This window comes from Lissotriton vulgaris, chromosome 2_1 (assembly GCF_964263255.1).
Source record: "Lissotriton vulgaris chromosome 2_1, aLisVul1.2, whole genome shotgun sequence".
NCBI lineage: Eukaryota > Metazoa > Chordata > Amphibia > Caudata > Salamandridae > Lissotriton > Lissotriton vulgaris.
The window spans coordinates 1,748,103,193-1,748,115,720 of record NC_141687.1 but is presented as its reverse complement, the minus strand read 5'-3'; the positions used below and the strand labels follow the sequence as shown (position 1 = coordinate 1,748,115,720).

Below are 12,528 nucleotides of genomic sequence, written 5' to 3'. Positions count from 1 at the left end.
AGATTATAGGGAAAATATTGAATCCTCACAGACTATGCAGGTCTTAAAGATCTTTTAGGACCTGGAGGTGTCCATGTGATCAAACTGGTGTTGTTTGGAATAGAAGGGGAACCAGTGAAGGACATTGCAAAAAATCCTGTTTAAGACTCCAGAGGGTGAGAGGGTCAACTGTGTTGAAGGCAGCTGAGAAGTCAAGCAATATCAGGAGGAAGTGGTCATCTTCATCTGTGATCAGGAGGGCATTTTCTACGATGTGTAATGTATCCGTCTCCGTGCTGCAGCATGATTTGAAGTTACACTGCTAGTTGTCCAGGAGATGGTTAGCAATGGTTGGATCTTATTGTTGAAAATAGACTGTGTTTTCAATTAGCTTGATGTAAATGGTAGGTGAGTGATGAGCCGATGGCTGGTGAGGTCCTCAGGTTCTAGTCTAGGTTTCTTCATTATTAGGAGGATTTGGCCTGCCTGGAGATTTTCTATGAAGATGTCTTGTGAAAGGGAGGCATTGACAGTATTGTAGGGGGCGAGGGAGCGTCTCCCGCGAGAAACATCATCTTCACAAGAAGTGGCTTTGAGGGAGTGGAGTATGTTGGTGATGGTGGTTTTCACAATAGGCAGATACTCTTGGTGTTGCACATGTAAAAGGTACACTCTGCCTCGGTCTGTTAAGAAAACTTAGAGGTTGGAGGATGGCACTATTGCATTTGCTCTTTGACAGAATTAGCTTGGCTTAAAAGGTGGATTTTTTCTTAAATAACATTTACAGAAGACCGATTTATTCAAAATACATTTGAAGAGTAATAACTTTCTCAAACTGGGAATGGGGATGTGGAAAAGACGGTTAGAAGTAGAACACTGATACATAAAAAGAAGCACTATGAAAATCAATGATGTATTTGAAAGCAAATACTTTGAGTAATTATTAGTTTTAAAAAATGTACCAAATGATAGCAATTCATTTTCAAATCATGAGTTAAAATTCAGGGTACTCTTTGGAACAGAAAGGGCTCATCACTACAACATCAGGACATTACAGGGCAGTAATGGATGGAGTGACAATAGCAAATGGGTGGAAACTCCAGAAGATGTAGGATTGGCAGAAAAGGAAAAAGGCAGGTGAAAGGCGGTCATCCCTTACTGAAAAGGAGAACTTGTGAAAAGAAACAGAGGAAAGACAGAATATCCACTTTTTGTAAAACAACCATCCAAGTGTGCGTATTGAAGGAGAACAGGGGATGAAATGGCAGAAATAGAGGACGGAAACGGAGTCTTGCCCTGCAAAGCACAACAATTCCATACTTTAATAAAAAAAAAAAAAATGAGAAAGGTCACAAGAAATTCAAATTAGAACATAATGTTTTTAAACAATGCTGATTTCAATGAATAGTTTTTCGTGTACACGTTTAACCAAACACAGACTCATACAAGTTCTGGAATCCTTTTTAGGTCGAGCCTAGCTATTGCGTAAGCAATCGCAATGCGAGATTATAGTAAGGGGAAAAGAAAAGTCTACCAAAGAGCTTCAAAAATGTGGTTTATGGCCAGTGCATGTGAGGCATTCAAGTACGAAGCTGGCATCTGGACTGCTTTCGCCAGCGCTCGCTTGGCCTCACTTCCTGCTCCCCCTCTTACTTTTGTTATCGCTCAACACCCATATGCTCGTTCCCTCCCACCCTTCCTTTGATGCAAGAGGGCTTTGGAATGCGGATTATGGCCAGTGCATGTGCCTCACCATTTGCTCCACCGCCCCCCCATCAGACTTCAAAGGCTGCCGCTCCCCAGACCCCCGCAATAGACGTGAAAGGAATGCACTCCCCGCTATCTTGTTCTTTTAGCCCTACACTCGCCATGCATTAGCTAAAGCTCACCAATGGGCCTTTTGCCCTTCACTAAAAGCTCCTCTCCTCACGTCTTTCTCGCTCTCGCGCCCACGCTCTTTCTGTTACTCCTTGCTCTCTTTATCTCCATTCCTCTCCTGTAGTTATCTCTCATTCTCGCGCTCTCCCCCACTCTCCCCATAACATCCCTCTCGCTAACCTATTTTCCCTATCAATGCTGAATATTGAAAAATATAAGCAGTCGCCAGGTGTTTGTAACTCACTTTTTTTCACTTTCGACGAGCGCCCCACTTGTGTGTTATTTTTTTTCTCTCCTCCTACCCCTCCACCCTCAAACTCCAACTCCAATCTCAAACTCCAATCTCAAACTCCACCCTCCAACTCCACCCTCCAACTCCACCCTCCAACTCCACCCTCCAACTCCACCCTCCAACTCCACCCTCCAACTCCACCCTCCAACTCCAAAGTGTAAGCTATTGGCTTTGTGAATACCGATGCTATTAATTTATATATTTTCAAAGCCAACACATATTAAAAAAAGTGTCATTTACAATACCAATAGCTCACACTTTCCTAATGTGTCTAGAGACCTATTGCATTGCAAATGCTTGTTATTATTCTTTCCTCGCTAGGCAGTTTTCTATGGAATACTACACGAGAATAATAATAAGGGTGGTAACTCAATCATATAATTTCAACTCGCCTGCCATATTCATCTCTGGTGGTGCTGGAAAGAAAAAGTGGTGCTGTAACAGGAGGTCAGTGGCGGTTTTACCGTTTGGGCGGTGGGGCGTTGCCCCACTAATTATTTTTGGGCAATTTACAACGATCACACGCACCTTCAAATCAACTTCAATCAATTAAAGCGCTCTGTCGCGCTGCAGCGTCACGTCATCATAACATCACGTGACCAGCCAGGCCTGCACTCACTGTCTGTTACTGTATACTACGGCTGGGCCTGGCCTGGCACAGTGCGCACTGCGCATGTGGGGTTTGTCTGGCTGCCCTTTCTGCAACTAGCAACCCTATGTGATTTAAAAAGCAAGCATGGGCGAGTACGGGATTTGCGCACCTCCACGGATCCCAATGGTTTTGAAATGAGCGGCGTTTTTTTTGTGCTCAATCCAATCCTGACGCTGGTCTCTTCAGAGAGCAGCTCTCCTCTGAAGAGAGCAGCGTCATGATTGGCTCTGCAGCATGTAGTGTGGTTGGCAGTCTAGTTGTCTTGACTTGCACCGCGGGGTGGGAGCATCCAACGTGGGGCAATGGCCAATCACTGTAATGGCTTAGTGTTAAGCCATTACATGATTGGACATTGCTGCCTGCTGGGCAAATCGGGCCGGCCAGTCACCTCCTCTCTGCACAGACGAGAGCACATGCAGACAATTGGACAGAGATTGTTCGAGAAGACTGTATGCGTACTTGTCTCTACTCTACTACTACTTTCACTCTGTCGACCACACACGTAACGACAACGACTAACGACGTGTAGAAGAGTGACTGTTAGCACAACAAGGTGTGTAAACTTGTATAATGTATTTGTTCAATCATTATCCCCTGTTGTGTTTTGTGCACTGACTAGCCTAGGGGCGAGCAGTATAACAGACTTACTATCTCCCCCCTCTGATTGCTGTGCTCCAGCGTTTTAGCACATTTTCTCTCTCTGGTATTTCCTTTCAAGGAGCTTTGCCTTTTGATATAGTTTCATTTTATTTCTGTAGCTGAACATTTCATTTACGATATCAAACACTTAGATTTATGAGGGATGAAGGCTGTTAAAGTTTAGTGGGGGGCCGGAGGAGGAGAAGTGGGATTCATGGAGCGGCAAAGCGGTTTACCGTTTTTTTGCACTAGACTAGTCTGCACATTTATTTTTGGCTCCGATTAGCTGGGTAGCTGCAGTTTTGTTTGCAAGGCAGTACTCGCATGAAATTGAAGAAGAGGAAGGGGTGTTTTGGGCCTAGTTTTTCTGACCTTGTCGACGTGGTATTGTGTGTTTTGGGAACCAAAATTGTTGGTGTTCCCCCCGGCTGGGAGTGTGTTCTAAGGGTCGGGACTTTGAATAAGGAAACGAATGAATGAGATGACCTATATTTTATTTTTAGGGAAGTTTAACTGTGAACGCCAAAGCTGTACTGTACAAATGTGTGCATGCACGTCCAATTAGTTAGTAAAAGAAAAACAAATGCAACTTTGCTTTGTTACCGTCCGTTACTACTTTTTAGTATTTACAGCGTATATTCTTTCCTTTGTAACTTGTTCTAAAATAAGTCATTTCGAGCCTCTTTTGCAGTAGTGTCTATCTCGGGAGCTAAATTAAATACTGCATACCAAAACACTCATGTGTGTGCAAACATTATTTTAGACGAAATCCACCGCAAGATTTTTCTTGCTTTCAGTGTTATGTAATGTAAGAAAAATCTTGCCTTGGATTTGGGCTAAAATAATGTTTGCACACACAACCAATTACCACCACTTTAATTGCGATAATCCCTCTGTGGCAGGATGGATTTGGCGGGCTTGACTGTCTGCACAGCATGACCCTGTGCCAAAGTGTGAACTACACCACACATCAAAGTATCGCTAGTCCGTGACCGCCTCAAGCATTGCTGGCCTCCAGTGCTGCTCCCTGCTGGAAGATGAGATCGCACCAAAACAGAGGCGCCTTTGAGTTTCATGACCTGTCACCTTTACTTACTTATCTATCCAGCGCGGACATTGGTAGAATATACATGCCTGCACCAGGATCCTGTCTGATGCAGGCAGGTACATGCTACCAAATGTCCGCCCTGGATACAGAAAAAGAAGTAAAGGTGCCCCAACCCTCCTTACATTGTTCGGCCTCGCTCACTATGCTCACTTGCCATGGTGCACACCGCCACAAATGTTGCGCCCCCCCCCACTTTCAAATGTCACCAGCCGCCACTGCCGGAGGTGCAATAGAAAAACAGGAGGGTTGAAAGGAGGTTGCTAAGAGTGTCCTTTAAAGCGAACCAAGGAATAAGAAACAGCGAGAGAGAGTGCCTCTAAAGGTGTCATCTCATGGAACACAACAGAATATTCTAAAACAACTTTACCTCCTAAACCTGGACAAAGGGATGTATAGAAAGGTGGTGAGGGATGAGTACGGCACTACAGGGCACATTAGATTTCTTTTGGAAAAAGAGAAACAGGTGCCATGTGAGCTAAACTTACTTTTAATTAGGAGCAAACACTGAAACTAATGGGACTTCACTGTGAGATATGATACGGTTGGGATATGATCAAGCCAATTCCTTCGTCCTAAAGCCATGTGTCCAAAAGTGTGACAAAGCAGTAAGTTGTGGAAGGCATCAAAGGTCATGGTGAGAATCACAGAACTTAGGTATTTCACATTTTGAAATTCCCCATTCTGCCATCACAGAATGCTAGAAGTCATTGACATCGATTCACCAAAATGCCAGGCGTAGTGGAAGGGACATCACATGCCCCTAGACCAAGATAACTTCACAGGAAGTGACATCATATGACCTTTGACCCAGATGGCATTAACAAAGGTGAAATAAAAAATAAAAACTAGAATAAACAGTAATGACAAAATAACCAAGATATTTAATGTGCATTTTTCTATTCAGTCAAAATTGTAAAATTACTGATGTCCCTGAAACTGAGAAAAACATCAAGAGGCAGTTTTACTAACATTTCAGGCAACGCTGCGACTCAAGTTGTGTGCTGCCTTCCATGAAAGAGAGATAGCAGGACAGCCCCATATCTACTATGATGTGCTGCTTTTTTCACCTCTCCCTGCACTACCTAACTTTAGGTTGTCATGCACCAATGCAAAGACCATTCCTTGTACCATAGGGCAAGGGTGTGTGCGTTCCCACATGCAAATGTTTTGTACTGGAAATAGGCCATTCTAGTATAAAAACTACACATTAAAACGTTTCCTACTTTGTATGCGTTCTGTACAGTGCAGAACGCATGCAAAGTTGGAAAAGTGTGCCTATTTACTACCTATGGTACGCATACTTGACGTAAAGAAGCGCAAAGCAGCACAGAGAGCCGTTTTGACCTGCTTTGGGCAACTTTCCTATGCAAATCATGATTTGTGTTGGAAAGTAAATCTCACCACAATGCTCTGCACCCGGTTGGTGTAACAAAAGTAAGACAACCCTGCTGCAAAGAGTTAATACATCTGAGCTCACGTTTCAGTTGAAATGAAGGTGTTCCAGCGGATCCAATAATTTCAGTGGTGCCATCATCAGCTTCATTTGAATCAAATAGCTAATCCTTAGTGAGGGCCTTAGTGTCATTTTTAGATGAACATGCAGAACCCAAACCATTCCTTTATTATCTTTTGCTGCAATAGAGTTCCGTCATTAATTTCAATTGGCACTCCATGTTTCCTCAATTTTTTACAGCCTCAAGGTCGTCATTGATTTGGAAATTTTGAATGGATAGCAAAATGCACATTCACTAAAAGCAAATTCACGATAATATCTTAATGCCAGTCATTAACAGATGAAAAACAAAACATCTGTAAACGTACATTTTCGTTTTCAAGCCTTCCTTGCATCTTCCTGCTCCACACACACAGCTGCTGTCTGTGCCTAAGAACCATGGGTTGTGACATGACTTCAGTGAATTCAAGCCAGCACAGGCAGATTGCACGACAGGCTCAACCAGCTTTCCTTGCCGAAGACAGTGTTTTCCAATGAGATCTCATGAAACAGTGCACGTTTTCCCTAAGACTTTCCATAACTTTGTTAACAAATGCCAGGACAGACTTGTGCAGAAAGTATTGTTTTCCAGGAAAAATTGAGGAAGTATGAATGAAAATAAATGAAACACAAGCAGAATCGGAGATGCACGTATTCGGGGCTACAGAGCAGGAGATCAATAAAATACGTTTTTTGTTCTGAAGATAGGGGGTCGCAACGAACCAGACAGGGGTCACAAGGTTCAGTCTAGGGGTCACAGCTGCGACCCCTGGTGACCCCTAAATGATGGCTTGCTAGAAGTACATCATAGCCAGAGGAGTGGAAGGACTGGAGATAATTGACAAAAGGGTTAAAATGGCGACGTTTGTCTTGTAATAAGTACACTTTGTGGCACAATTAGAGACATGTTTTTCTTGCTCTCCAGACAGGAGCCCTGCACACCAGTGATAAAGGAGAACTGTTCCGGTCAGTGTGTAACCTATTTGCAGAGCTAAAACAGGATCGGAAAGTCAGACGCTACTTGGAAGTCTTTCCAAAACAAGCTTGAACATTACCTTACAGAGCATTTACATTGTGGAGGCACTAACTCGAGAGTTCTCCTCCTGCCCTCTACATACCACAAGTACAAGGAAAACCTTCTCGAACAACAGTCTGACTTTGAAGATTTGTACTCGGATTCCTTGATTTAAAAAAAAGTAAAATGTCACAGACCGAATACAGAGGAGTACATATCACATTACTTGTTAACTAAAGTTTTGAGTGATTGTTCTTTTACAATATACTTTTGGCCCTAAACTATTTATTATTAATAATGCCATTAATGATATCCTTGTCTTTTCTCTAGTTTTTCAATCACATCTAGACCTGACCCAATCTCGATAGGCATCCATTTCGCCATGTATAATTTCCTTAATAAATGTAATTTAACCACAAGGAAATTGTAACATTTTTAGGTCTCACCTACCAGACAGCATAAGCTGCTTTCTCGAGTTTGTCAGCTTCATCTTGGTGGTATGAGCCCCGGCCGTCGCTCTGCCCCTGAGGAGATGCGATCAGGGGACCCTCCTCCGCTGTCCACAGTGTTAGTTTTGGGCCCAGAAGGGTGTTAGTGGTCAAGGGCCCAGAGCCACCCATGTCCGAGCTAGAATCCGAGGCATGCCCGGATTGCAGTAGAGCAAAGGAGTTAATGCTTTGCTGCGAGTCCTCTTTCACCCCCGTGCCTGCTCCACCGACCACTGGTCCCAAGTGAGGCGTATTTAAACGTTCTTGCGTTTCCGACGCTTAGGCTGGAGCCACAGCCATTTGCCATCAGCTGGGTTCTCGGAGGACGTCTGAGCCCTGGTGTGGAGCCAGGTCCATACATCTTACGGGGTAGAAAAGATATGTGATAACTCACCATCGATCACCTTGAGTTTTGCTGTGTCAAAGTGTATATTTAAGTTGCAGCTCCCAAAGACACTGCGTAACCCTCATGAACGATTTATGAAGAAGCTATACCTGCACTGTTAAATCAGGATACGCTGTGATCGCTGTAATCTCATAGTGTCATGGGTCCTTTGCCTGAAACTGTTGCAACACCAGGTCACGGTCCCGATAATTAAGGAGTAGGACAATGACGCGCCGCGATGGGCTCCCAGGGACGGTGGCTAGTCAGGTATTCGATGCGCCCGCTCTACTGAGAAAAACTTTGTTACTTTGCTTGCTATTACTGTGTCAATCAGCCAGGTTTTAATGAAGAGCTCTACACTGGGCTTCCGTCCGCTCAGGGAATCCCAGCAGGAGGACATCAATGCACCTCGAGCGCCCCTAGGCATCCTCCGTTCTACGGTGCAGTGAGGCCACCTCCTCGTTTATGACCTTTATTTGCACCTGCATGTCCTGCAAGGTAGGTCTCATGGTAGTCAAGTAGGATTACGCATCATCTACTTGGTCTGCCAGCTTTCAGTGATCTGCCCTCAGTAGGTTCACATCTAGGGGAACAGTGTAGATTTTGACCTTTAGCGATGTTTTAGTGTCTAGAATCGCTAGCCATACTTTCTCAAACTGGGAAGAGTGTGTATTAAGAGTGGCTTCGAGGTGACTCAGACATCCAAAACTTAGTCTGCAGGAGTAAAGGTTGGTTAAGGGCTGCTGGGGTCCTGTGTCGGATTCTTAGTCATTTTGGGCTTCACCATCATGAGAACCTAGGGTGTTGCCCTGCCAAATGTTTTCATGAAGCAGTAGCGGCTTTGGCTCCCCACCCCCTCTAGCAGTACTTATTCACAGTTCGCGGGCAGGGGTGCCAAAAACAGATTCCTGCCCACAGGCGCGAGGACTCAGGCCTGAGATGTTGTCCCCCTCAGCCAGCTCCCTCAGGAAAATGTTCAGCAGTAAATGGCATTCATTCACACTAGGGGATTCCAGTTGGTGCTGCCTCGCTCTACTTCAGGCTGTGGACCTCAGATCATTGGCTGAAATGAAAGAGGGAAGGCCACTCAGCAAGGGCCACAGTGAGCTATTCTGCCCTTCCTAAACTGCAGGCTGAATGTCAAAGGGGCTCCAGCGGGCTTACCTCCCAGCAGATGGGGCCCTGCGGGCTAGTCTATTCCCATCTCAGCAGTTTGTAGGCCTTGAGAAATCCAAAGCAGGGGATCCTCCATGTATCCATCTCACTGTGAGCTGAATTCAGGATAATGGCGGCCCAGCAGCACGTGGAGAAACCCCCAGGGGGCTGGCAACCCAGAATGCAGACTCCAAAGTGCCACTGGATCCTGTGCAGGCGAGCAAAGGGCTTAGGCTTCCTTATGCCGAGCTCATCCCCATTGGAACCAGCCAGCACGCCCATCCAGCGTTGAGCATGGTCAAGCAACTCAGACACCTCCAGGACCACTATTTCTCACAGGTGAGGGCAAGCAAAGCCTCCCCCAAAGTTTCCGCATCTCCATGGGGTAGAAGGGGGTGTGGGGGGAGGAGGGGGAGACTCCCAGCACATCGTTGCCACGCCCTGGTACCTGCAGGTCCTCGTGGCCAAGTCAGTGAGTCTGCGACATCCGCCTCTGAAGCACACACCGTCGATTACTCCAGGATCTAGGTCTTAGTCCAGCAGGGGATCCATTGTGGAGTTGTCGAAAAGTCCGATCAGTCACTGCAGGAAGGAATTTGGGGAATAGTCCCACCTCACCTCCGCGGAGCGCACGGGCTCGGACACTGCTGAGCCACGGCTGCGGTGTGGCGCAGAGACACCGGCATAGGAAGCCCTGACCAGATCCCGCTCGCTGGCAGTGCTCCCAGCACATGAGGCATAACTCACTTGTACATCTCTCTGCGTATGTCCCCCAGAAGGGCAGGCAGCCAGATATGCTGGTAGTTTGCAGGCAGATGGGGAGGATAATCAGAGGATTATTTGCAAGCCACTTCGGGGCTCGTTAAAGTGTGTCTGATGCAGCCGCCATCTTGGACAGGCACCCAATAAAAACTCTACTTGGTGTTCCATTCCTTCAAGTAGCTCTGAACACTCCTTCTCTTCTAGGAGTGCTTTAAATAGAGCTTTAAAACCATTAATTAATGATTGTGCTATGTTTGCTCCATAAATATTAGCACATAATACCAAGTGTGAAACTGAATATATTATTTTAGGGAGGAGTAGTCCTCTTACTCTGTTGAAACCACAAAAATATTCTTCTCTGCCATAGCGGATCTTCTGACAAGTTTGGCCACTACCACATCAAAATTGATCCTATCAATAGAGCTATGGCAAGGGTCTGGGTAAATTAAAGCCATCAGGGTCATTTCATGCATTCTGGACCACAGCTAAACCGGTTGGTGAATGGTAACGCCTGAATTAGAGGCCTTCTGGCACAACCACAGGAGAGTTTCTTCTAAGATTCCTGGATTTTCGGCTTTGAAAAAACCCACATTTTCTCTTGCATGGACAGCAGATCAAGAAGCATATCTTTTGAAATATATTTCCCCTCTTATTGACATGTGGAGCGGATTCCTCACTGTCCTCAGATTCCAAGACATCTGAACATAAAGCACCCCATTCTGTGGATCTCTTGCTGCCAGTCTGTCTTTTTCTTTTTGTGAGCTGCCAGTGTTTCCAAACTTTTTCAAGTTCTATCTTCCTCTTTATCACCTCTGCCTTCTCTTGATCCCTTGGGTGAGGAAGATCTTGAAGAGAATGAGAATATGTGCGCTATTAACCTCTCCAACTATATTGACATCACCTTCCCTTGAAGAGCGCTCATGTCAGACGCTATTGATGGGGAGGTCACGTCAAAGCATCTGGCACTACAGCAGAAGCTGTTGTGTGCTGCTCGAGTGCCCACCCCTTAATACCCCATGGGTCAGAGCGGGAAACTTTTCCACTCCAGCCCAGGAAGGTGTAATGGTCTTTCAACTGATACAAATGCGTCAATGATGCAATTATGTCTGTTGCAAAGCAAGTACCCAGGAAATGGCTTTTTGGTCTCCCTAAGAGTGAGGAAGTGGCAGAAAATATCCCGGTTCTCTGAAATTGCAGCAAACTGTGCCAAAAGGAAAACATTCTCGGAAAGAAGAGAAACTCAGCTTTCCAGTGAAGCTCTCCTGGACTGCAAAGCACAAGGCTATCACAGTGGAATTTGATTGCCTGGCCCTTTCTCTAGACACCAGGGATTGTCTTCATGGTCACATAGTGGGGTAGGTCAAATAAGGCAGGACGTTGCCCCCCACTAATTAAAAGGAAAAAAAACAAAAGTAAATAGAAATCACACTTTTGTTCCAGGAAAATTATGAATAAATTACATTCTTCGAGTTTCTGGAAAATAGTTTGCTGCTTTTTTCTCCCACCAGAAAATTGCACGTTCATTCTATTGTAATTGCATTGATATAAATGATTTGTTCCTGTACTGTTTCCTAAAACATATGACCCATAAGTAGTGAACCCGGTGAACTGTCTTGCCTGCAGTGGTCAGGTTGTTGGTGAGTGTTCATAATGGGGCTTAACATTTCACCCTTTACGTCATCCCACAGTCCATAAATGTTTTGGGTTTTTATGAATGGCATGTATCATGCCACGTGATCCCTGCATAGTGGATACTGTGAACAAAGTTGCCTGCAGTTCAGGTTGCTGGTGGGTGTTCATGATGGGTCTCAACATTTCATGCTTTACGGCAACCTGTATTCCATCAATGTTTTTGCTTTCTCTGAATAGCTTGTTTCATTACTGTTTCATGCCACCTAAGTATTGTGGTTTCTATGAACTATGTGCCTCAGGTTCTCATGATGGGCACAATTTGAGAGCTCGTTAGTTAAGGCTGAAGCCAACATGAGTTTCTCAGTAAGCGGGACAATGTGTCATAAAGTTATTTGGACTATATGCTTATCCAAATCGTGGCCTTTCTGCAAACCACACTAAGTAAATGGTGAGTATGTGCCAATTGATTTATCATTTTGAGTGAAAATGTGTGATGATAGGCACCGTTTTTGAAGTAGTTACTGTAGCTTAACTTAAATGTCTAGCATGTCACTGACATTTCTACCGTTCATACTCCTTTTATGTTTGTAAGTGCATAAATACATTTTGTTTGTGGCATATAGCGAGTATTGGTGGAGGCAAGTTGCATTTTGGTGGCGAGTTGAGTTGTTGAAGGAGTGACTTTTGGTTCTGTTAGTTTTATGTGTGTTTCATTAGAATCCTTTGGTATTGTATTTATAGGTTGTTGCTTTTTTGTAAGTTATGTAGTCGGTAAATAGTTTAAAGTGTTGTATTTTGTTTAAATTTTACTTTGTTTTATCGCTTTATATGTGTAGATTTTACTTCTCTTTTTATATAATCGGTGTTGTGTTCTTCTCCGTTTTGGAAAAGTCCAATTGTCATTGTTCAAGCAATATCAGTGCTTCACTATGGTAGTTTTTAAGGTCGAGCCTAGCGTTGCAAGGCATGCGCTGCTCGCTTTGCGTGGCATGCAGTAGTCCAGTATGGGGAGACAAGCTGCCCTTACTCTCCACCCACATTTTTCACTGGC

At 44.7% G+C, this 12,528-nt stretch overlaps 1 protein-coding gene across 2 annotated transcripts in view; it reads right to left on the bottom strand.

Moving 5' to 3' along the window:
• Positions 1 to 12,528, bottom strand: part of SLC25A22 (solute carrier family 25 member 22) — a 318,065-nt gene that overhangs the window by 225,538 nt on the left and 79,999 nt on the right. The window contains exon 1 of one of the 2 annotated variants that reach the window (XM_086957763.1): positions 6,370 to 6,390. The exons of the other annotated variant lie outside the window; for it this stretch is intronic. The gene's annotated coding sequence lies outside the window, so the exon portion shown is untranslated. Of the gene's footprint in view, positions 1 to 6,369; positions 6,391 to 12,528 lie in introns of those variants that run through there. 2 annotated transcript variants of the gene reach the window in all.